Consider the following 24,824-nt stretch of genomic DNA (forward strand, 5'->3'; position numbering starts at 1 on the left):
AGCAACAACGAGGAGAGGAGAGAAGAGCAGCAGCGGCTGGTCTTGGAGGAGTTGGAGAGAAAGTTTGAAAGGAGCAGCAGCGGCGTGGTTAATTAGGTTTTTAACTTTTCATAATTTTAATTTTTACTTTTCTAAAGCCAAAATAATAAAATTAAACTAAATATATAAAAATTAAATATTAGAAAATAACGGTTATTCCGTTCTAACCTTTCGGTTCTCGGTTAGAACTGAGAACCGAGATTAGCTTAAACTTAATAACCGGCACCGAACCTTAAAAAAGACAAAAACGCGTTGCATCGTCCGCGTCGCCCACAGTGGGCGAACGATGGCGCGGACTGTTAGTAAAGGAAAGATTGCAATTAGAATCAATTACTCCAATTAGATGATTGACAGAATATTGTAATTAAGGACCTTACCATGTATAATGTCTCCAACACCCTATTTAAAGGGTCTCCTATACAATGGAATAATCATCTGATTCTAAACAACTATTCTCAACTATGTTTTCTACTACGTTTAACATGGTACCAGAGCAGGACTCAGAAAAATTTCATCATTGTCCCTAAACCTTTCCCGGCCCTTTAGCCAAAATCTGCAGAAAACATCCCAAACATGTCAGAAAACGACGAAAAAACAGGTTCATCCCAGTCGGATGAGATTGCTCGGCAAATTGCCGAGATCATGAGCCGAAGCCTCGCCATGATAACATCCAAACCAAAAACCACAGAAAACCCACCAGAAAAACCAGTTGTGTACAAAATTATACACAACCTCTCCAAGTCGGAGGTAATAAGCAAACGAAGACAACTACTCCGAATGGGCGGTACTAATGAAGATGGCCATAACCGGCAGGGGAATGGTATCTCACGTAACCAGAGTGTCGCCTCCCCTGCCACGAACAGACCCAGCCTTCCCGCAATGGCAACAAGCCGATCATTGCGTGTTCACGTGGCTTACACAACATATCGAACCACGGGTGAGCCGTGTGTTGAAGTAACCAACGGCTAAGCACATATGGGATGCATTGGCGGTCACTTACGGGAGCGGAGGAGACAAACTCTAGATTTACGACCTGCACATCGAAGCTAGTATGGTGAAACAAGGAAGTCAATCACTCGAAGAAGTATGGAGTACCCTCCAAGATCTATGGATCTCGATAGATAAAAAATGAACGAACCCTATGAAGTACCCTGAAGACATGGAAATACACGACAATTGGATTCAAGAGCAGAGATTGTACACTTTCCTAACTGCCATTGACGGAAAATACGAATCAACAAAGAGGGAGATAGTCAAGAATGAACCACTTCCCTCGGTCGATCTTGCGTATAACCTGATCAAGCAAGAAAAAACACGATCCCAAGTATTGCAGTCAGGGACTGAGACCACGATGGATGGCATCGGGGCTAGACTCATCGTCCGAGGAGGGGCAAACCAGTCCAGCGGCGGCTCGAGGGGCGGCGGCAATCGAGGTGGAGGCAGCTGGAACCGACGAAGTAACGATGAGGACAAATCGAAGCTGGTTTGTTCCTATTGCAAAAAGAAGAAACACACAAAGGATTCGTGCTTCGAATTGATCGGATTTCCCGATTGGTGGAAGGAGAAACACGGCAAGAACCCAAGCGCACCAACGTCTGCCCGCACACCCTGGAACCGCGGTGGTTACACGGCTGCAGCCGTCGGAGGAGATGGAGGAGGCTTCCCTCACGCCACCACCGAGGGCAGCAGAGAAGTCACTCAAACTCAGGGCGGCGGTAGGGGAACCACTACAATCGGGGCTGCACAACCATGGACTCGCACCGGTACCGCCAATTTCGCCAGAGGGACAGAGATAACAGACTAGAGTGAGACGGAATTTGGAGGAGGGTCGACGGCGGGTGAAGGTAAGTTAGGGTTTGAGGGTTCTTTTATTAAAAAACCCCAAACCCTCCGAAAATCATATTTTTTACCCCATGTCTCTGATAAATTACATTATATACCCCTCTTATTGCCCAAAGAACTCCGAATTCTTATTTCTTCCAAATCTGATCCCAAATTATGTAATATCCCTGAAAGTGCCCAAATTGTGTGTAAAAATGGATTTCAACCCCTAGAAAACTTTGGAATTGCGTGTAAAGTGTCTAGTGAACAAGAGAAAATGATAGGTGGATATTTGATTGTGGGGCAACAGATACCATAACTTATGATGCTTCAGATCTTAAAGGGATTCATAAGCCTCATAAATCTCATATTCAGACAGCTAGTGGGGAGTTTACAAAAGTGGAAGGTGCAGGAACTGTGAAAATATCACCTAATCTTCAATTATCTAACTGCTTCTACATTCCTTCGATGTCTCACAAATTGTTGTCTATTAGTCATGTCACAAAGGAATTAAACTGCACCTTACTGATGCAACCACACTTTTGTCTACTGCAGGATATCCGAACCGGGGAAATAATTGGACGTGGCACTGAACGTGATGGATTGTACTATGTAGATGAGATAGCTCAAAATGGGCCGACATGCTAACTCACGGGTCCGCCGATAGGAAAGCTTGGCTTTGGCATCGGCGCTTGGGACATCCGTCTACCGGTTACTTAAAACTATTATTTCCAGATTTCGTTTCTAAACATGATGCGTATTGTGAAACCTGATTTTTGGCCATAAGCCACCAAACCTCTTATCCTTTAAATAATAATCGTGTTGATTTTCTGTTTTCCTTAATTCACTCTGATGTTTGGGGGCCCGCACCTTTTACTGGGGGACAGGGTCTTAGATACTACTTAGTTTTTGTAGATGATTGCACCCGCATGACTTGGGTATACTTTATGAAGCAAAAATCTGAAGTTTATACACATTTTTCACATTTTTTTAACCTTATCAAAACCCAATACCAGCACTCTATAAAAATCCTGAGATCAGATAATGGGAGGGAATTCGTTAATTTGCCATGAAACAGTTTTTTCAAGAAAATGACCTAATTCATCAAACTAGTTGTGCCTATACACCCGAACAAAATGGTGTAGCCGAAAGAAAAAACCGTTCCCTCCTTGTAATGACCCGCTCTATGCTCATTGAATCAAAAGCTCCAAACCACTTCTGGCCCGAAGCTATTGCTACATCAGCCTATCTTCTCAACAGGTTACCCACAAGTATCCTCAAACATCAAACACCGCTCCAAGCCCTATCCTCCTTCACTAAAATTCCACCACCTTTAACTCTTGAACCGCGAGTTTTTGGGTGCTCTGTTTTTGTTCATACCCCAAAACATGAACGGACCAAACTCTCTCCTTGTGCAATTAAGTGTGTCTTCGTGGGATATGGGGTAAACCAAAAAGGGTATAGGTGCCTTGATCCTAAAACCAATCGGATGTTTGTCACAATGAATTGCAATTTCCTGGAAACCGAATACTTCTATACCCACCTTAGCAGTCAGGGGGAGAATAATAGTAGTTAGGACCCGCTAAGCTGGATATCAGCGCCAATGCCAACGCCAAGTCTTCCTGAAGTGGGCCTAACAGAGGCGGCAGTAAACGACCCCGCCGAGCAAGTCTCTGAAGTAAGACAGTCCGTTACTGAAGGTGACGCTCAGCCAACTACTTCCCTGTTGAGGTTATCCAATGTAAGTATCGATAACTCTGCTCCTCGAGATTCCTTTACTACTGTTGATGTAAGTGTAGAGAAAGAAGCAGCAGGCCCTGATATGGAAAACCCTGTTGAAGAAATTATTGAGGAAGAAGGAGTCAAAGGTATTGACCCCGACACGGGGGGGTACATTCTTCCACACAGGGCGAACAGGGGAGTCCTTCCAAAAAGATATACACCTGAGAGGACCAACAGGAAAGCTCGCTACTCCATTGCTTGCTTAGTTACGAGTCATCTGTCAGAAATGGCTCAAGCATTTGAGAAGGCACTATATGAAGAGGAAGAGGTCCCACTGTCATGGGAAGAGGCTATGCAGTATAAGCACTGGAGTGAGGCAATGCAAAAAGAAATTGATGCACTGATCTGAAATAACACTTGGGAAACGCGTATCATACCTAAAGAGAAGCGGCCTGTAGGGTGTCGATGGGTCTTCACTATCAAGAGGAGATCAGATGGTTCAATTGAGAGATACAAGGCACGACTAGTCGCGAAGGGCTATACTCAGACATATGGGGTAGATTATTCTGAAACTTTCTTCCCAGTAGCCAAGATTAACACAATTCGAGTCTTATTGTCGGTAGCGGCAAATAAAGATTGGCCACTGCACCAATTCGATGTGACGAATGCCTTTCTTCATGGTGAACTGAAGAAGAAAGAAGAGGTGTACATGGAGCCTCCACCAGGATTTGTAGTAGACTTCAAGGTAGGAGAAGGATGTAGGCTAAGGAAGACTCTATATGGTTTGAAACAATCTCCAGGAGTGTGGTTTGGGAAGTTCGCCGGGGCGATGATTAGTTATGGATATAAACAGAGCAACTCTGATCATACTCTCTTTCTGAAAAGGAGAGGAGACAAAATTACTTGCTTAATCATATACGTCGACGACATGATTATCACAGGTGACGACTTGGAAGAGATTGAACACTTGAAGAGGAATTTGTTTCAGGAGTTTGAAATGAAGGACTTAGGGGATCTCAAGTTTTTTCTTGGGATCGAAGTGTTAAGATCACCTGAAGGAATCTTTTTGAGACAAAGGAAATACATTCTGGACATCCTTGCAGAAACGGGTCTCCTAGAGTGTAAACCGGCAAATACGCATATAGTAGTTAATCATGGATTGCAGATTAATGAAAAGCCGAGCTAACCGATCGAAGTCGATATCAGCGACTAGTTGTAAAGCTCATCTACCTATCGCACACAAGGCCAGACATTGCCTACGCAGTAGGGGTCGTGAGTCAGTTCATGCATAAACCACAGACAGATCATATGGAGGCAGCGCTTAGAATTTGTCAATATCTGAAGGGAACAACAGGACATGGAGTGTTGTTATATAAAAGTGGGAATCTTGAGATTCATGGATACACGGATGCTAATTGGGCTAGAAATCCAAATGATAGAAGGTCCACCGCGGGGTATTTTACCTTTGTTGGAGGTAACTTGGTAACTTGGAGAAGCAAGAAATAGAAAGTGGTGTCACTATCTAGTGCTGAAGCAGAGTTTCGGGGTATCAAAAGTGGACTAACTGAGATAATGTGGTTAAGAAGATTGATGAAGGAACTTGGTCTCTCCCCAAGTAAGAAGTGCCGACTATACTGTGATAACAAGGCTGCCATAAGTATTTCGGAAAATCCGGTTCAACACGATCAAACCAAACATGTTGAGGTGGATAGACACTTTATCAAGGAAAACATTGAGAGGGGAATTGTTGAGTTACCATTTGTTCGCTCAGAAGATCAGCTTGCCGACATATTGACAAAGGCAGTCAGTGCAAGGGTCTTTGAAGATGCCCTTTGCAAATTGAGTATTGCAGACCCCACCACTCAACTTGAGGGGGAGTGTTAGAAAAGGAAAGATTGCAATTAGAATCAATTACTCCAATTAGGTGATTGACAGAATATTGTAATTAAGGACCTTACCATGTATAATGTCTCCTACACCCTATTTAAAGGGTCTCCTATACAATGGAATAATCATCTGATTCTAAACAACTATTCTCAACTATGTTTTCTACTATGTTTAACATGGACGATGTCCTATCGTCCGCGCTTCCTCCGCGGACTATCTGTCGGGCGAGGACGACGCATCGTCCATCGTCCGCGCACCCACAGTGGCGGACGATGGCGCGCCCAAGGCATCGGGCGGCCTATCGTCCGCCCCACTGTGGGTGCCCTAAGTAAAGGAAGAATAAAGTAGGAAATAAAAAAGGTAGAGGGATGAAGAGAGAATAAAAGAAGAGAAAGTAAAATAAGTGAGAAGAAATGTTTCGACTAAGAGAAAGTAAAGTAAGTGAGAAGAAATGTTTTGACTTATACTAAAAAGGGAAATGACTTCACTACTATGTAACGTACCAAAATACTCCCTCCGTTCGCCATCAAATGTCCCATTTTTCCTTTTTCGGCCGTCCGCCAATAAATATCTCTTTTCACTTTTACCATATTTGGTAAGTGGACCATACATTCCACTAACTCATTCCACTCATATTTTATTATACAACCAATATATAAATGTAGGCCCACATTTCATCAACTTTTCTACCCACTTTACTTCATAAGTCAAACAATTTCTTAAAACTTGTGCCGGTCAAATATGCGATATTTAATGGCGGACGGTGGAAGTAACAAAATGACTCTACTACTATGAAACATAGGGAGTAAATGTTTTGGCGTGGGGAGGGGCCTGGGAAGAGAGCGTACATTGTAGGAGTTGTGGTTTGGGACGTAAATAGGGGGAATGATGACGTGGTGGAATTCATGGCCTGGGAAGAGGGCGTACGTTGCAAATGCTCTTATTGGCGTTATGTAACTGTTGCGTGTGTTATTTAACGACTTTAGGGCCGACTAAGATCCTCCATTGGGCTCAGCTCATGGTGCACGCACTCATGGTTACATCAATAGTAGTATTAGACAATTAATTGTAAGCACTTAAGTTATGCATATAAATATTTATCATTCCTCTAATATATACAATATGAATAGGTTAAAATACAAACACTCCATGTCTTATTGAGCGAACATGAAAGCATTGCACGTAATATAATAGTCACATTCTCAAAATAAGATGAATTCTCATTTGAATCGGCTTTTCTTTAATAGAATCAACAATATGTTTCTACTACTACCTCATTTGAACCCTATATGCGAGTATTTTTTCTAAACAATCAAAGAAATAAAATGATCTAAAGAGAGGAAGAGAGAGAGATTTTTCCACTTCCCTTCCCTTCTCTTTCAGAGAAACGATGGTCAAAGAGAGTTTCAACCTCTGCGATCATCCTGAATAGGGTAGTCAAGAAAATCGCCCTCTTTTCCAATCAGACTAAGTAATTCCTTTTATTTCAGTTTCTGTAATTCATTTTCTACGCCTAATCATTTCCAGGACCGATTTTTTTTTTCATGGCCATAATATTATGCAACATATCCCATTTAAATTATCTAGCAAAGGTTTTTGTTTCCAAGTTAAGAATTTGTTGCGCCAAGTTTTGCTCTGCATGCCTTTTTTGCTTTTTCATGGATTGCTTGTGGCAAAGATTATTCTTTTACAACACATTTTGCCTCTAGTCAATATGATTGTAAAAGGGTTTGCAGAATTCAAGAAATCAATACAATTGAGTATGCTGCATTTTAATTTTTCCAGCCGAAGCTGGCATCTCGGAGACAATTTAGCCAGGTTATGCCGTTGTTCGTGAAACGGGGGTACTTAGTCAAAAGGGGCTAAAATAAAGGGTTTAAATTGTTGCTTTAGATTGTTTTTATGAGCTAGTAGGGAGATTGCATAGTTGTATTGATTCTTGATTTGAAGAGCTGAACAAATTTTCCATTCTTGATTTAAATAAATGAGATTTTGAACTAGTTCCAAGCTTGCATAGTTGTAGTGATTCTTGATTTGAAGAGCTGAACAAATTTGCCATCATTGTTTTGAGATTGTGTCATTCTGTATTGCTCGGGGGTGACTTATGCACTAAAAGAGCTTGCGATTTTGTGTATTTGTCTTATCATAGAGTCCTGGCTGTTGGCTGAGGAAACTGCCTTGACCACCATTGCGGATGGTTCAGAAAGCAATGAGCGGTAGACGGACTGCTTGTGGAGCTCAGTTGCTTTGTTTCACATTTTTAGTCTTTGTATTGAGAATCCAGGGTTGCCCTTCCCTTAATCCGGAAGGTATGGGGTGGTTTCTCAGTGCTAATGTTGCTTTAAAACCCCGGCATTGGTGATTAGTTGTGATTCGATGATTTGTGGAGTTGACTTGATGAACCGAAGTTCAGGATATGCATTGCTTGCAAATCTCTCGCATTTAAGAGTTCTGTGAGTTTCAACTTAGTTTATACGGGTATACCATTAGAAGGTGAACGATAATTGTTGCAGTTTCTCACATTGGTTGAGTACTGATAACTGATTTCAAGAAATTAAAGATATGCCATCTCGTTGATTCTAGAAAATCTATTCATTCGAGTTCATATTTGCGTAGGAATTAGAGAGTTTCTTTAAATACGTAATTTTAGAATTTCTGCCTCTCTGGTATGGTCTTGAGGATTGCTTTATCAGATCGATGCTCATTTAAACTTTTTGTTGCTATCATTAGTAATCTGTCGAAGAACCATCTCTCTGGTACCATTCCACGCGAGTTTGGACAGCTCACGACATTGGACTTGAGAAACAACAAGTTTAGTGGAACAGTTCCCCGTGAATTAGGACAGTTGCATTCCCTAAAACATTTGTATGTATATGCTTCAAACTCTAACGAGTTTCAGGTCGCTCCAACGACTATTTATCACCTAGACTGTATGTGTCTATTGTGCAGGCTTCTATGTAACAAAGGCTTTAAACGTCGTTAACTTTTTACTTATGCGAAGCACAAACTATAATACAATGATGAAAATTTTTGTATCAATATGAAACACTGATAAAAAAAATTTTATCAACATGAAAAAATTATGAAACGTTTTGTACTTCACATAAGTGAAAAGGTAATGCCTTTTAAACAAAAATAACGGAATGTACTAGACTGAAATACGAATGGAACTTTTTGTAATCCCTCCGTCTCAAGTTACTTGAGTCATTTCTCTTTTTGGCTAAAAACAAAACATCTACTCCCACCTACTTTATTCTTTCGTTACTTTACTCTTTCTTTTTTCCAATGTTTTAAAAACCGGATCGGCAAGCGAACCGGCGACGTTACTGGTTCACGGTTCAACCGGTCCAACCGGTCGAACCACCGGTCTAACCGTTTTACTGTTGCAAATATATATAAAAATTTATTAAATTTATTAAATGATTTACAATTAATAATATATCACAAAACATTAAACCTTATAGATAATTAGTGATGTATAAATATAAATAATATTAAATTTTAGTAAATATATTCTGATATATATATTTAATATTAGTTAGTCTAGATAAAAAATTTAATATTTCATGTATTAAAATAGATAATGTTTATATTAATTTAAAAAATTTATTTCGTAAAATAATATATAATTAAATACTAATTAAGTACTTATTAATTAGTTTAGATAAAATTATTCATTAAAGTCAATAGCTAGGGTATATAAATTAAGTATGTAATATAAAAAATTTATTTATAGTAAATAATGAATCTTATATGGTACTAATAATAATATAGGTGGTAAGTAGAGCATCATTAAAATATAAAGGATGATAATTATATATATTATAATTAACAATTATATTAAAGAATAATAAAATTAAAATGAATTATTAGTTTTTTGTAGATAAAATTAATGGTTAATGTATAAAAATATTTAATGTTCAAATTGTTCAATAAGCTCATGTGGTGGAGTGGTAGAGGCCTTCTTAACTAGAAGAGAGGTCATGAGTTCAACCTCTACCAACAACAAATTTAAAAAAATTTTGAAAAAAAAAATAGAAAATCGGTTTCCGGTTCACGGTCCAATCGGTCCGACCGGCCGGTTCCACCGGTTCACGGCGGTTCAATGCAGTGGTGGTTTAAAGGGGTGAACCGGACCGGACTACCTACCGGTTCAAGGTCCGACCGGTCGAACCGGCTGGTCCGGCCCGGTTTTTAAAACATTGCTTTTTTCTCTTACTTAATTCTCTCTTCTACTTTACTCCCATGCCGAAAAGAAACGCCTCAAGTAACGTGGGACAGAGGGAGTATGATAAAATGTAAACTTCAAACTTTTTGTACTAATATGAAAAAATGATAAAATATTTTGTACGAGTTATATATTTACCCCGATAGAGGTAGTGAAATATACCAAGAAATATGAATTCCTTTGTCTGCACAATGCCTCTCTTAATTACCATCTTCTAGTTTAGGACAACCTGAAAATGAATACGACTCAACTACCTTAGGATGAAAGGAGTATTAAACAACATTTTGGTATTTAATATCAAAATATAGAAAACTTTTATTATAAATAGAGGGACTATATTTTTTATAAATTTTATAAAAAAAGTATGAAATTAAATTGAACTTCTATGTAGAAAGAGGTGTAGGTTGTGAGAGCGAGAAAAGACGGAGGTGTGTCTTTGCAGATTAAGGCATGGAAGTACTACGTCTGTCTCTCGTAAATAGAAACTATTTCTATATTGGTTGTCCCTTAAAAATATGAAAATTTTAAATATTCTATTTTAGGATGTGGACCCCACAATTTGCTAACACTATTTTCATTATTGTCTTCCTCTCTCTTACTTTATTCATTTTTTTCGTCTCTATTATTTTACCAATTGTGCATTAAATTCGTGTCATTTCAAAGTTTCTATTTTTAAATACAAAGTTGGTATAAGTTTGAAATATAAAAAAATTACTACAACTTTATTCAACTTTTTTTGGGCTCGAACTATTACAACATGGGCCGAAATAGTGAAATAATGACCCCAAATCTTCATTTGATTATTTCGGGCCAAGATTTTACTAAAGCCATTTTTAATTTAATTATTTGTGGACTCTTTCTATTATTTCTTGAACTTCATTTAATTAATCTTTAGATTAAGATTAATTATATAAATTAAATTAATTGTTTTTTTTAAATTTCCTTGAATTAATTTAAGAAAGTAAGCTTGCATATTTTTTATTCAAATAAATTCTCGGATTTATTTAGTCAATTAAAATTTTGGATAATTAATTTCCATGAATTAAATTCTGATTTAATTAAAGCGAAAGGATTCACACTTAGAAAGAATGAAAGGATATGATGCATATCATAGATGCATGCTATCCACTTTTATTATTTTTTGAAATCAAATAGATTATTATCTTTTGTTGGAGAATGTCTATTGCAGGAATTTAACTCCAAGAAGGTTAATATAATTTTACGGAGTTTGGAAGCAGATGAGGTGAACTTTTCTATTCTACATACAAATGTGGATAGAATATGAAGTATTTTCGAGAAGATATTTATCCATGTAATAATGTTGTCTTGCCAAAAATTATTTATTTTATGTATGATGCATATTTGTTTTGTAATATCGAATGTGCTATGAACGTTATTAATCGAATCTGGGTACTAGCATGCAAGGGGAGAGTCCCTACTCGAACTTGTTTACACGTGGACTATGTGTCATCGAAAGGATTGGCCGGTCCAGTGACCGTGGAAAGTGATCACTTTCCCTATACAAAATGTTCGGATAAGGCAAATTACAGAATGAACTTAGTCTGATCAGACAAACATTTATGTAAGAGAATTTAGTAAGCTCGAACATTTAAGAAAAACCCCTGAGTATTACTGTGACGATGGCTTGATAATATATTCAAATGTATAATTGTATCTTTTCACAATGTGTACATTGAGTACCTTTGTATTCAGCTCTTCATGTATTTCTAAATATGCAGGAGGAGCTGTGATGTGTGGAGGGTGTTGTTCTTAATGGGCTTACACTTGTGTTTATGAAGTACTCTCGGAGGTTCATATCTTCATACATGGAACTACATTCAGTTGTTTCCGTTGTGCTTTGAGCAAGTTAATTCATTATTTCTTGAAGGCTCTGATGCTTGACAAGTTGATTTGTATTAACTCGTATCTTGAGTCTTTATGATCGAGCTATTCTATTCAAGTATCTCTTTTTGGACACGAGATTTAAGAAATTGATGTGTTAAAGTTTGAAGTGGAGAGAGTAAAGTAAGAGAGATAGGAAGAGAGAGTAAAGTATGACAGAAGATAAAGTTTTTGTCAAAAAAGTAAATGACTCAACTATCTTGAGAAAATTCAAAAAAAATACAACTCAACTACCTAAGGACGAAGGGAGCAAGATTGATCCATGTATCACTCCCCATTTTTATCCCTTTCATTCATTTCCATCCAATGGCGGATCCAAGAATTAAAAATGGTGGGGTCGGACGAGAAAATTAATATAAGGAGTAATATTTATATATATAAAATAGTAATAAAAATACATTGCAAACGAAATATCTCTATTTTATATTAAACGCGATAATTGACTTCTACGAGTATTCATGTTTTGAAGCTAACTTAAAGTTATTTCATTGGAAATAGCTATGAATATATCTTTTAGTCGTTGTTCGTGTTCAACATTAGTACTAGAAGAACAGATGAAAGCGCCAAATCTTTATAAAAGAAATGTATCCATTAATCTAAATGAAAAGTAATTAAAATCAATGATCAAAAGTAATTATTATATTTATTAAAACTAGATAAAAATTTTATTAGTTACTACTCCTACTAGTTTAAAATAAAAGTAAAATATAATAAAACAAGATTAGAAGATAATCAATAAACTACTAAAAAATAAAACTAAAAAGTAATAAACCATGATTAAAAGATGATCAATAAACTAGTAACCGAGAATTCTTATTTATAAATAAAGTTTAAACACTTATATAAAGATAAAATTGTTAAAAAGAAAAGTATTGATTGTATTTTTTTAATTAATAAAAAGCCCAAACCTAAGCCAAATACATAAAAAGAAGGGAAAAGCTGCGCTGCTTGAGGTCATCGGAAAAGCTGCGCTGCTTGAGGTCTGAGGATGAATCGTGGGGCGGAGTTCCGGATGCCGTGGGGTCGGGGGCTGTTGGGAGGAGTCTTTAGGCTATTCTCCGGGGATGGCGGTGGGGTCGGCCGACCCCGCGCGACCCCACCTGCATCCGCCGCTGTTTCCATCCTTAATTATGGTTTATCGGGCTTTGCTATCATTAGCAGAGTGCGATCGTGATAGGTTGTTTAACATCATTCATAAAATAACTTTAACTATAATGTCACGAGTATATAAATGGGCACAAACCATCAAGGAAGCACTAGCCTAGGAAATAACAGAGTGATATAATTATATACGCAGAGAACATCGTAAGATCGTTTAAAATTTATGCAAATTGTTGGTAAGATACATTGAACTTGTAGAATCTGACATCACTGCTGCTTCATATGCAAACAAATCGATACCAGTTTCACACACTTTAATGATTCCCACCTCTTGCCCACAGAATAACTTTTTTGTTAATATTATTATATTATACGTATAACTTATATTTATCACGTGTATAAATTGGAATATAATTTAAAATATGATGAGGATTGAGGAAATGTACATATTGCATGTTGCGAATGCGAGGAAGGAATAGAGTAGACGCAACATTGACATATACTATTACTAGTATATAATTATATATCTTTCGGACAAATTCGACTATCCATTTTAATCTTTAAAATTAAAACGAATATCAATAGAATGTTCATTGAAATTTAGACTATAATCATATCAGTTCAATATTTGCATTGTATATCATCCATTATATTTTTGAAATTCTAAATAAATAGCAACATAATGATAAATATGTTAACATATGAGCTTGAAAATATCATTATATCACCCAAAATTATCATTATAGAAAGCGAAACGATAATCTTTAATTCAATATTCTATATAATAAAAATATATTGAATGAGAGATGATACATGTGTATATGAGATAATGTGGGTGATTTACTTCCTTAGTTATAGCACTTAAACTAAAATTAATGCATTTAACTTTTTAAAACATGACAATAATACCTTTATGATGACAGTATAATGGTTGTGACGATATTAATAGCCAAATTAAGAGCATCCACAACCGTGCTCTTGCCAACGGCACGGTTGTGGGTCTGGCCCCACTTTTTCTGCCTGCTCTCTGGTAAGAGCACAACACCCACAGCTGTGCTCTTCCGCAAGGACGAGCACAATTAATTTAAAATTCAATTAAACAAAAACATTTCCATAATACTAAAATTCATATGCTTCGTAAGCGGCACGATGTTGTTCGTAGTATTCTTGTTCTTCGACCTCCGCTTCCGCCATGAGATGGGTGAAATCCATTTGAGGTTTTGAGTGAGGGATGAATGTGTTGATAGTTTGTATGAGAATTATGAATGAGAGATGAATGAGAGATGATTTGATGTGATAAATGGATGACGAATGTGTGTATTTATAGATGATTTTGGAGGAAAAAATAAAAAAAAGAAATCCAAAAAATTCTAAAAAACGGGCAAAAAAACGGCAATATTTTTGGGATTTGGAAAATAATTTTTTTATTTTTTATCATTATTTATAATTAAATAACGAATTTTAAATAAAAAAAATTCAAAGGCAACGGCTATGCCGTTGCCAAATTGCATGCCGCCACGTCACCTGCTCGCTGGCACGGCGCCGAGCGCAGCGGCGGCGAGACACGTCCGTGCCAGCGGTGCGGACGGACGCGGGTTACAACGCCACCGTTGCGAATGCTCTAAGGGCCTTTTTATCTTCCCACACAAAATAGCTTATATTTGACTAGAATGAAGTTAACAGCTAATTAAATTTTATTTTTTACTATCTATTTCGTCCAATTTACTACTCCCCTTGTCCCTTAAAAATTGGCACCATTTGACCTCGCACGAGTTTTAAGAAATGTAATAGAAAGTGAGTTGAAAAAGTTAGTGGCATGTGAGTCCTACTTTTATAGTATTAATTTTAAAATAAAATGTGAATGAGAATGAGTTAGTGGAATGTGGAGTCTACTACCAAAAATGGTAAAAATAAAATGTGACAAATTTTTAGGGACAGACGAAAAAGGAAATAAGTGACAAATTTTCAGGGACGGAGAGAGTATATCACAATATATAAAAGTATCACACAACATAGTCGTCTTTTCCAATTTTATTGACAAATGAATAAAAAAAATTATACGTTAAACTCGAATTCGAGATATTTAAACTATTTTTTAAGATAATAAAATTTATAAATCATATATATGATGTTTGATTTTCCAAATATAGTACTATATATATTGTAGAGGGGTGTGGTTCGGTTCTAACTTTTCTAAAGTTACTAACTTGATAACTCATCAATGCAATGTATTAAAAATGTCAACACGACCATATTGATGACTTAGCAAGTTAACAATTTAAGAAATGTTAGCATTTTAACATACCCGTATGGTTGATATACAAACTAGAAGATTAATCCAAATAAGCACTATTATCCAATAGCTAGCAGTTACGAGTTTCTCAGTCTCAACAACAAAATTTATTATATGAAAACAAAACTATAGGATAGTGTGCGCAAAAATATCATGCATGGATGAGAACAAGGCAAGAAAAATATCCCTCTCTGCAAAAGTAATTTGAGTGAAAACTTTGTCTTCTTCCGCAGTTAAATTCACACCACCAAATATACATTAACGAACTCACATAAACCATCAAAACGCCCTCCCTTTTACCCCCACACACATATTCTACTCCCTCCTCTCTCATTACATACCCAATTATTTATTTTCAGATCTTCCTTATTAATTGTCTTAAGTACTTTTTTTTAAGGAGTATTATTTTTACTTTCACATTTTCTAGTTTCTAAAACCCGTATTAAATTAAAGTAAGACACATAATAAGCAATAAAAGAGTGCAAATTCTACTTTCTTTGTCCCATAAAATTTGTCATTCTTTTTATTTTTGTCGATCTCATAAAATTTATTTCATGTCACTTTTTACCATTTTTGATAGTGAACCGCACATTCTACTAATTCATTCTCACTAACTTTTATCATAAATTAATATATAAAAATAGGAATCAAATTTCATTATTTTTTTCAACAAACTTCTCATTACATTTATTAAAATCTATGTCCAATCAAAGTGTGACAAAAATTATGAGACGGATGGAATATTTATATGTAGTCAAAATAGGACACGTAGTGAGTGCAAATTCATCCCACCTCAAAGAATAAAGGAAAGTTAAAACCAATATATGGGGTAAGTAGTTTGAGGCATTTTTGAAGTGAATACAAAACTAAAGCTGCGTGGGATTGACCTAGAATCAAATTAATATGACGATCCTAATAAGTTGTATCAAAACCCAAAAATAGCCCGAGTTATAGCTCTATATATATTCAGTCCAACTATACATCAATATTATCCGGAGAGAGAGAGAGAAAAAAAATGGCTGCAGCAAGGGACCAAAGCAACGAGAGGTGCCACTACCAAGAGTGGATGCACCTCCAAGAGGAGGAGCTATCCGAGCTCACCCAAGCAGCAGCAGCAGCAGCGTGCGCCGCCAACGACGCCGAGCTGAGCCGCCTCGTAGACAAAGTAATCCGCCACTTCGAGGAGTACACGCGTCAGCGCCACGTCATGGCCATGGCCGACGTGTCGCCCTACTACGCCCCTACGTGGTGCACCTCCTTAGAGCGGTCCGTCCTCTGGATCGGCGGCTGCCGCCCCTCCTCCTACATCCGCCTCATCTACGCCCTCTGCGGCCTCGACCTCGACCTCGAGTCCCACCTCTCCGACTTCCTCACCGGCGAGAGCAGCTTGGGGCAGCTCTCGCCGCGCCAGCTAGTCTCTGTCGACGGGCTCCACCAGCGGACCATCCGCGAGGAGAGGGCCCTGTCGACGAAGCTGGCGACGCTGCAGGAGGATCTGTTGGACAATCCGATTGCGGCGATGGTTGTGGCGGGGGAGGAAGGGGATGTGGAGGGGGCGCTGGATAAGCACGGGAGGGAGATGGCGGGGGTTATGGGGGAGCGGATGGCTGAGGGTGGGGACGTGTGAAGGAGATAGTGAGGATCCTGACGCCGAGGCAGGCGGTGGAATTTCTGGCGGCGGGGAAGAAGCTGCGCCTCTGCATGAGGGAATGGGGGAAGAGAGAGACCTTGATCATGGTAGACTAATTAATTAATTTTCACATTCTAATTTTCCGCCTCTATTATTATGTTATGTATATTTCGTCTACTTCTTCTACTGCATATTAATATTGCTCATCTTCTTCTTTTTAATTGCAGTACTTCAAATTAAAACTCAAAAAGAATTTAATCCAAAGAAATCAAGCCGAATGAATGTATTATCCGATAATGTAATACTCGTAATTTGTGCTTTTATCTGAAATGTGGTTAAATTCAGATAAATCTCTGAAGTTTTGTAAATAACTGTATCCTAATATAGTCAACCTCGCAAGTTCTGCAAATCACCAACTGTATCATAAGTACGACGATTTTTTAAAATGTCTCAGACGGCGAAATACTTCAATAAAGATCGGTTGCCTACGTGTCATTAATTATTCATATGCCACACTAAATGATGTTGGGTTATTTGATAAAATTAAAAAAATACGTCTTCCCTCCCCATTTTCCTTTTTAGTCCATGCTTGAAAAGTATGAAATTTCTAACTTTGGAAATTCATTTTTTTAATAGGGTGAGATTCATTCTCTACTAACAATACTTTAAAATCTTTTCTTTCTATCTTTCTCTTATTGTTTCAATTATTTATTAAAATCCGTACCAAACCAAACGTTCATAGTCTTAATCTAAAATATGTGATGGGGACGAAGGGAGTAATATACTCCACAAATTAAACTCTTAATCTTGAAAATACTGAATATAAAATGTGTATAATTATTGTTCATCATCTTCCTCTTCTTTTGCAAAGACGACAATAATGGTGGAGGGCGGCCGACAATCCACTGCAAAAAAAATACTTATCTTTTAATGATGTAAAAATTGAGATACCATTACTAATATTTAAAAGTTTTTAAAAATAATTATAATTTCAAAAGGAAAAAGTGTTCCTAACTTGAGGGCAAATTATTTTCATTTTTCATTTTTCTTGGTTGCTTCTATTTATGTCTTTTAATTTTAGTTGGAAGACCAACAATAAGAACACTTTATGAAGTATGGGTAGTATAATTAAATATATATATATATAGATATATATATAGTATCGTATTTTATAGCATTAAAAAGTGTTTTTAATACAATATTTTTTGTTGCAGTGATCGAAATTGTAAACTGAAAGAAACGATGGGCACAACTAGGTTTGATTATTATTTTCTCTCATGTTTATGTGCTGAAAGGAGCACAATTATATACAACTCAATGATATTGTCAAATCCTTCATAAACAACACAAATAAAATTCATATTCTTAAAAAACGTTTTGCAAATACAAAACAATATTGTTTAAGTACTATTTTTCAACTGTCATATCACATTTTCCCAAAATTCGAGTTCATAGAATAGTTCTAAAAAATATCAGTATATTATAAACAAATATTTTACATCCTTCGTGTTTTTTTAGCAATTTAATTACAACCTTAAATATTATAAGCCGTGTTATGTTATACTCCATCCATCACAAGAATATGCAATCTTTTTATTTAATTTATCCTATAAGAATATGTAATTTTTAGTTTTGGAAATTTTTTTTCTCTTAATATGGTGTGACTCATTCTTCACTTTAATTATTTTTTTATTTCTTTTATTTTATTAAATTTTATTAAAATTTATGCTAAATTCAAATTGTATATTCTTTTAGAACAAAGGAAGGAATAACCGCACTGATAACATGTCTGCTGACTTGCTGGCTAAGCTTAGTGGCCTGTTAGTAGCTATTTTGCCCTTTTCGAAAATTAAAGTAACAGATCAGCTCTTATGTTTGGTCCAATGTGAATTAAAGATTCAGGAATATATTTTTTATTTGTGCTGGTAACAATACAAAACTGCAAATGTCATCACTTTTAACAATATGTCAACTTAAACATAAGTAGTCCAAACCAAAATAAAAAAATTAATTCTCGCTCTACATTTAGTATCGGAAAAAGTACACTTGAACTGTTTAAAAACATTATTATTTTTATTTTGTATTCTCCTAATAGTCAGAGTGAGATCGTGCGTATTTGTATCTTTTATACAGTATATATTATATGGCACGAGTAAAAACAGAGGTATGATAATTTTCCGAAAATACGCCGTCACAAAACTTAATCGATAAGAAATGAATCTAATTTCAAAATAACTTAATCGATAAGAAATGAATCTAATTTTAAAATCATTTTTTGTTTGTTATCATAAATCTCGCCATTTAGTTCACCTATATGTCCTCCAATAAAATTCTAATGTCATCCAATGTTATGATGGTATTGATATATATATGTTGTTGGCTAATAACAATATAATAAATGCTTTCATAAACTATATACGTGAGATTAGTGAAACGCAATAAATTGTAGGAATAATAAGAATTGAAAATACACAAGATAAGTATCAGAATTCCCGTGGCACAACTTCTTATCAAATCTTCGGTTATTAAATAAAATAACCATATTAAATGAAACATCAGTACTATAATAAAATGTTAAATAACCATATTAAATGAGATAGCATTACTCTAAGGGTGGCCACAATGGTGGTCTTCAAAGGCCACCATTTGTGGCCCGGCCACCAATTGTGGCTCCCATGTGGCCTTTGTAATGGCAAATGTAAAAAAGTCAATGCAAATTCAAAGGGCCACCAAATGTGGCCCTCTTAAAATGTTAATTTTTTTTTTTTGCTTTTTTTAATGTTATTTTTTAATTTAATTTAATGTTATTAAATTTTAGTAGATTAATAATTTGGATAATAAAAACAATTTATAAAGAGAGAAGTAGAGACAAATTTTCGTCGTACTATTAATATGGGAAATTCTACAACGAAAATATTTTAAAACATAACATAATAATAAAGAAAAAAACGCCACCGCTTCCTACTCGGTGGCGTCATCGGAATCCGGCACATCATCTTCACCTCCTCCACCGTCGCCGACACCGGCCCCACTGCCGCTTGCTTCGCCCGTCGCCGACCCATCGGAGAAGCCCAACTTCGACCTCAACCTAAGAATGAGGTCGTAGTGCATCATCTTGGTGATAGGGTCCGTCGACTTCTCGTACAAGGACAAGTTATCCTGGAGTTGCTTCATCATCTGCACCTCCAGTGTTTGAGTCAACGCCGCGGTCGGTGTTGAAGGGTGCGGTGTCGCCGCGCTCGCCCGAGAGACTTGGGAAGCGGATCTAGCTTCCCGGATGGCGGATTGTTGGCCCTGCGGGCGCTGGCGCCTCGACATTGTCGAGGGGGGCTCATCCCTCAAATCGTCATTCAGGTCGAATGCACGTGAGTCGGTACCACTGCTGTACGTGCCGTCGGACCCGATTTTTGTCCGCTTCCCAGTAGGACCGGTCTCATCGTCGCAGATCGCCTTGAATTGAGGGGAGTCTCGGAGAAGCATGTATTCATTCCAGTAGGTGAACTTGGGCCAGTTTTCAGTATTAAACAACTGATACGATAACGCCCGTACGTCGCCTTCGCTGCGGCCGCTTTCGGCATTCTGGAGCTGTCTCTCGTAAATGTTCCTGAACCTCTTCACAGCGCTACTGATCCGGCCGAACTTCTTCCGGATCTGGCCTTCATCACGTCCGGCACTGCCTTCTGGTTTGAAGTCGTTGTACACCGTCAGGACGCGCCTCCAGAAGCAAATGTCGGTCTGATCCGTGCCGATGACCGGATTCGTCGTGACCGCCTCCCAAGCCCGCGCAACAGCGAGGGATTCGTCGTCGTTGTACTTCTCGCCACGCCGATCACCACCGCCTCGGCCACCGCCGGTGGCCGGCTCTCTGTCTCCACCTCGCCCGCCGCCGGTGGGCCCATGCTCTCTGCCGCCTCGCCCCGCACCGCCTCGCCTTCCACCGCCGCTGCCGCCTCGCCTCCCACTCCCACCGCCGCCACCTCGCCCCCCACCACCGCCGGTTCGGCGACCCCTGGTGGGGGCCTCCATCTCCACACTACCGGATGTCGGGGTCGCCGGTGTACCCATCAACTGTTCCCATGTGAATCTATCAGATTCAGACAGAGGAGACGGGGAGTATTGGAATTGGGAGGATTGGAATTGGGAGGATTGGAATTGCTGGGATGGGTTGTTGATCGCGTCCATATTCGGTCGGTAGTCCCCGAACCCCGATGGTTGGCGAACCAAGTTCCTCTGCTGGGATGGCTGGACCCGGAATTGGGCGAGTGCGGACTCCACGTCTGATTGGGGAAGTTGTCGTATCCCGAGTCTCCATACCCCGGGGAATTACCATCTCCACCTTGCATTTTTTGTAGTGTTTGAGTGTGTAAAATGAAGGGATTTGAAGTGTAGAATGAAGTGAAAAAATGGAAGTGAGAGTGTATATTTATAACAAAATTTCGAAAAAAAAAAAAACTAATTTCCGCCGCCCAGCCGCGATTCGCGCCGCTTGCAATGGGATGGCCGCGGCTCACACGGCTCAGCCGCGTGAAGGCCGCGGCCGTGGCTCAGCCACGCTACTCGCCTCACCGCCCCAGCTCTCGGCCTTTGCAATGGGGGGCCGCGGGCCGCGGCTCCCCCATTGTGGACACTCTAATAAAATGTTAGAATTAAATTAATGATTCACGTAACTTATACGTCTAGAATACTATTGGTAAACTTAAAGCAGAAGCGTACTTAGATTTAGATTTAGATTTAGATTTAGATTCATGATGTTTATTGTTCTTGATCAATTCTGAAATATGAAATTACCTTTCATGTGATAACAATTTCACAGAGGATTTTTATATTTGTAATCTATGTTTGGTCAACATGAATGGAATTAATGTTACCTATTTGGATCATAATCCCGTGTTCACAGAACGAGTCCTCAACCTTTTTATAACTGTAGTTTCATCCATAACAAAATTAAAATTGTCAAAATACTATACACAATAGTCCTCACATTTTTATAGATGATCGTTTGATCTGGTAAGTTATACATAATTTAGTCAATCACATAATCAGGTTATTTTGTACATATTTATAACTATCTACCATTTTTATAGACTGTTTCAAATTTGGAAGTTTGTACTAACATATCACCAATAATAATAACACATGTAAAATGTGACTGAAAAGTCTCAAACTAACTCTGAAATAATTTGAATCTCGCCCTTTTATTAGAAATATATGACAAGATTAATGACAACAAATGTAACCAACACCACATCCACGTATATATGCATATAACTAGCAACATTCTTTGTTAGGCCCTTCCTAAGTAAGCTCATCCACATATATATGCATATAACTAGCAACATTCTTTGTTAGGCCCTTCCTAAGTAAGCTCATCCACAACAACATTAAATCAAATCTCATTCATTCATTCTACATCACTTACACCAACTCCAATCTAACAATACACAAACATTCGTTGCATAAAATTGATATTCTTACTATAATTACTCAACCCTATTCTCGGATTTTCCTTTCATAATAACCCATAAACAAACCTACCAATTCCCATTTTTATCCCATTTCATTCATTTTTCTTGCCAAGACAAAATCCCTCCAACCTTGCTTGCCTTTCACCCAATTAATTTTTCCATTTTCTTCTTGTTAATGGGATGATAAAATACCTAAAAGAGCTCAAGAAATGGAGAAGAAAGGCAACATTGTAATGTGCAAGTACGAGATGGGAAAGGTTATAGGGCAAGGAACCTTCGCGAAGGTCCACCACGCTTGATCCCTGAAGACAGGCTTGAGCGTGGCAATCAAGATCTTCGACAAGGAAAAAATCATGAAGGTCGGCCTCATCGACCAGATCATGCGCGAGATATCCGTGATGCGACTCGTGAAGCATCCGAACGCCGTCCACCTCTACGAGGTCCTAGTGATCTACTTTGTCATGGAGTACGTAACAAGGAGGACGCTGGCCGCTGCTACTTCCAGCAGCTTGTCGCGGCCGTGGACTTCTGCCACAGCCGCGGCGTCTACCACCGCGACCTGAAGCCCGAGAATCTCCTGCTCGACGAGTAGGGGAGCCTCAAGGTGACCGACTTCGGTCTCTCTGCCCTCATCGACTCCAAGCGCCACGACGGCCTCCTCCACACCACGTGTGGGACCCCGGCCTACGTGGCGCCAGAGGTGATCAACAAGCGCGGATACGACGGCGTAAAAGTCGACATCTGGTCTTGTGGGGCAGGCCCGTCCCTTGGCCCGTGCGGCCTGTGCGACCGCACAGGGCCCCCAATTTTCAGGGGCCTCTGAAATATTTCAGCCCATATACGTGTATTCCTATTTTTTCAGCTCAACAAAGCTATTTCTCTTGTATAGCAACGCCCATGCCTTTTTCTAGCACCGTGACTCCAATTCTGATCGGTTTCTTTTCCCGATCGTAGACCTGGGAGCCGCCTGTTCGTGTTCGGTGTTCCTCATCGACAAACGCCGCAACAGGGACCAGCTCACCAGAGCCATCATTGATCGCTTCTGCAGCGCCTGCCATCGTCGGCCATTGCGATTGGGAGCAACGCAAACGCATCAATTTGTCTTTTTTTCTATAGTATATTTCTTTAAAATGCATTGTCTTTTTTTCTTTAATTATCATATAGCTTTAAAATGCATTGTCTTTTTTTCTATAGTGGTAGGTCTCATTTTAGATTTTTGCACAGGGCCTCTGATTTTGTCGGGACAGCCCTGTTGTGGGGTAATCCCTTTTGTCCTCTTAGCCGGATATCTTCCCTTCCATGACTCCAATTTTATGGAGTTGTACATAAAGATAAGCCGGCGGGATTTCGGGTGCCCGCACTGGTTCCCCCGGAGGTGAGGAAGCTCCTCACCAGGACCCTCGACCCTAACCGAGGATCACTATTACCAAAATCATGGAAAATTCTTGGTTCATGAAAGGGTTCAAGCATGTCGAATCGCTGATCATCGTTGATGTTTCCGATTCAAGAAGGTGTGGATTCGGATTCGGAATCATACGAAACAGGGATGGGACAGGGGTGCATAACATGAACGCGTTCGACTTGATATCGATGACACCGGGGTTCGATCTCTCGGGATTGTTTGAGGGGAGGGAGCCAGGGGAGGGACCACGAGTGGTTCACGACGAGGGAGCCGCCGGAGACGGTGGTGTCGAGGCTGGAGGAGCTGGCGACGACGGAGAGCTTCAGGATTAGGAAGAAGGATGGGGTGGTGAAGATGCAGGGGGGGAGGAAGGGGCAGCTGGGGATAGACGCGGAGATTTACGAGGTGGCGCCGTCGTTCCATATGGTGGAGGTGAAGAAGTCCTCCGGCGACAGCTTGAGTATGTGAAGTTTTGTGATCAAGAATCGAAGCCTTCGTTTAAGGATATAGTGTGGAGTTGGGAGGGGAACAACCCTTCTTAGTGAATGTATTTAGTTTGTACATAATTGATTGATTGAATCTTCATTACTTTTACTTTCTTGGAAGAGTATGAACTAGCAACTTTATCTTATTAGATGCTAGAGTTTATGTATAATCAATCCAGACAAAATGCCTTCCTAGAATAACCATCTCTTCTCTATGGAAGAGAACTAATGCAGTGTAAAAAAATGAAGCAATTTAGCGCATTCTAGCATTCTTTATTTAAGTACTACTCGTATTTACTATCCATTAAAAATTAAATTTTTTTCTTTTCGAATGTCCCATTTAAAATGAAACGTTTCCTAAAAAGAAACAACATCATCTCTATTTTTTTTCCTACTTTACTCTCTTTTGTTTAACTCCTAAAAAACAACTCTGCATAAAATCTCGTGCCGAAATTCAAATGTTTCATATTCCTTCCGTTCCATAGTAGTGGAGGCGTTTCTTTTCGGCACGTGATTTAAGAATAATTGTGTTAAGTGAGTTAAGTAAATGAAGAATAAAGTAGGAAATGAAAATGGTAGAGAGATGAAGAGAGAATAAAGTAAGAAATAGTAAAATAAGTGAGAAGTAATGTGCATACTTTTACTAAAAAGAGAAATGAGTCTATTACTATAGAATGTACCAAAATGATAAAATAACTCTACTATTATGGAACGGAGGCAGTATTAATTAGGAGGAAGGGAGTATATTTCTGCAATTCAAGTTTGTTTATTGTTATTGGGCTTAAAAGGGAGAGAAATGAAGTGAAACGCACTCTTTTGAATTCATGTTATGGGCTGTAAATGGCCCAT

General features: G+C 38.6%; 2 pseudogenes; both read left to right on the plus strand.

Moving 5' to 3' along the window:
* The first annotated feature begins 16,002 nt into the window (after nucleotides 1-16,002).
* On the plus strand, nucleotides 16,003-16,747 carry LOC121784152 (annotated as a pseudogene).
* Nucleotides 16,748-22,216: 5,469 nt separating this feature from the next.
* Nucleotides 22,217-24,032, plus strand: LOC121784153 (annotated as a pseudogene).
* Nucleotides 24,033-24,824: the final 792 nt, after the last annotated feature.

Source organism: Salvia splendens, chromosome 21 (assembly GCF_004379255.2).
Source record: "Salvia splendens isolate huo1 chromosome 21, SspV2, whole genome shotgun sequence".
NCBI classification, from domain to species: Eukaryota; Viridiplantae; Streptophyta; class Magnoliopsida; order Lamiales; family Lamiaceae; genus Salvia; species Salvia splendens.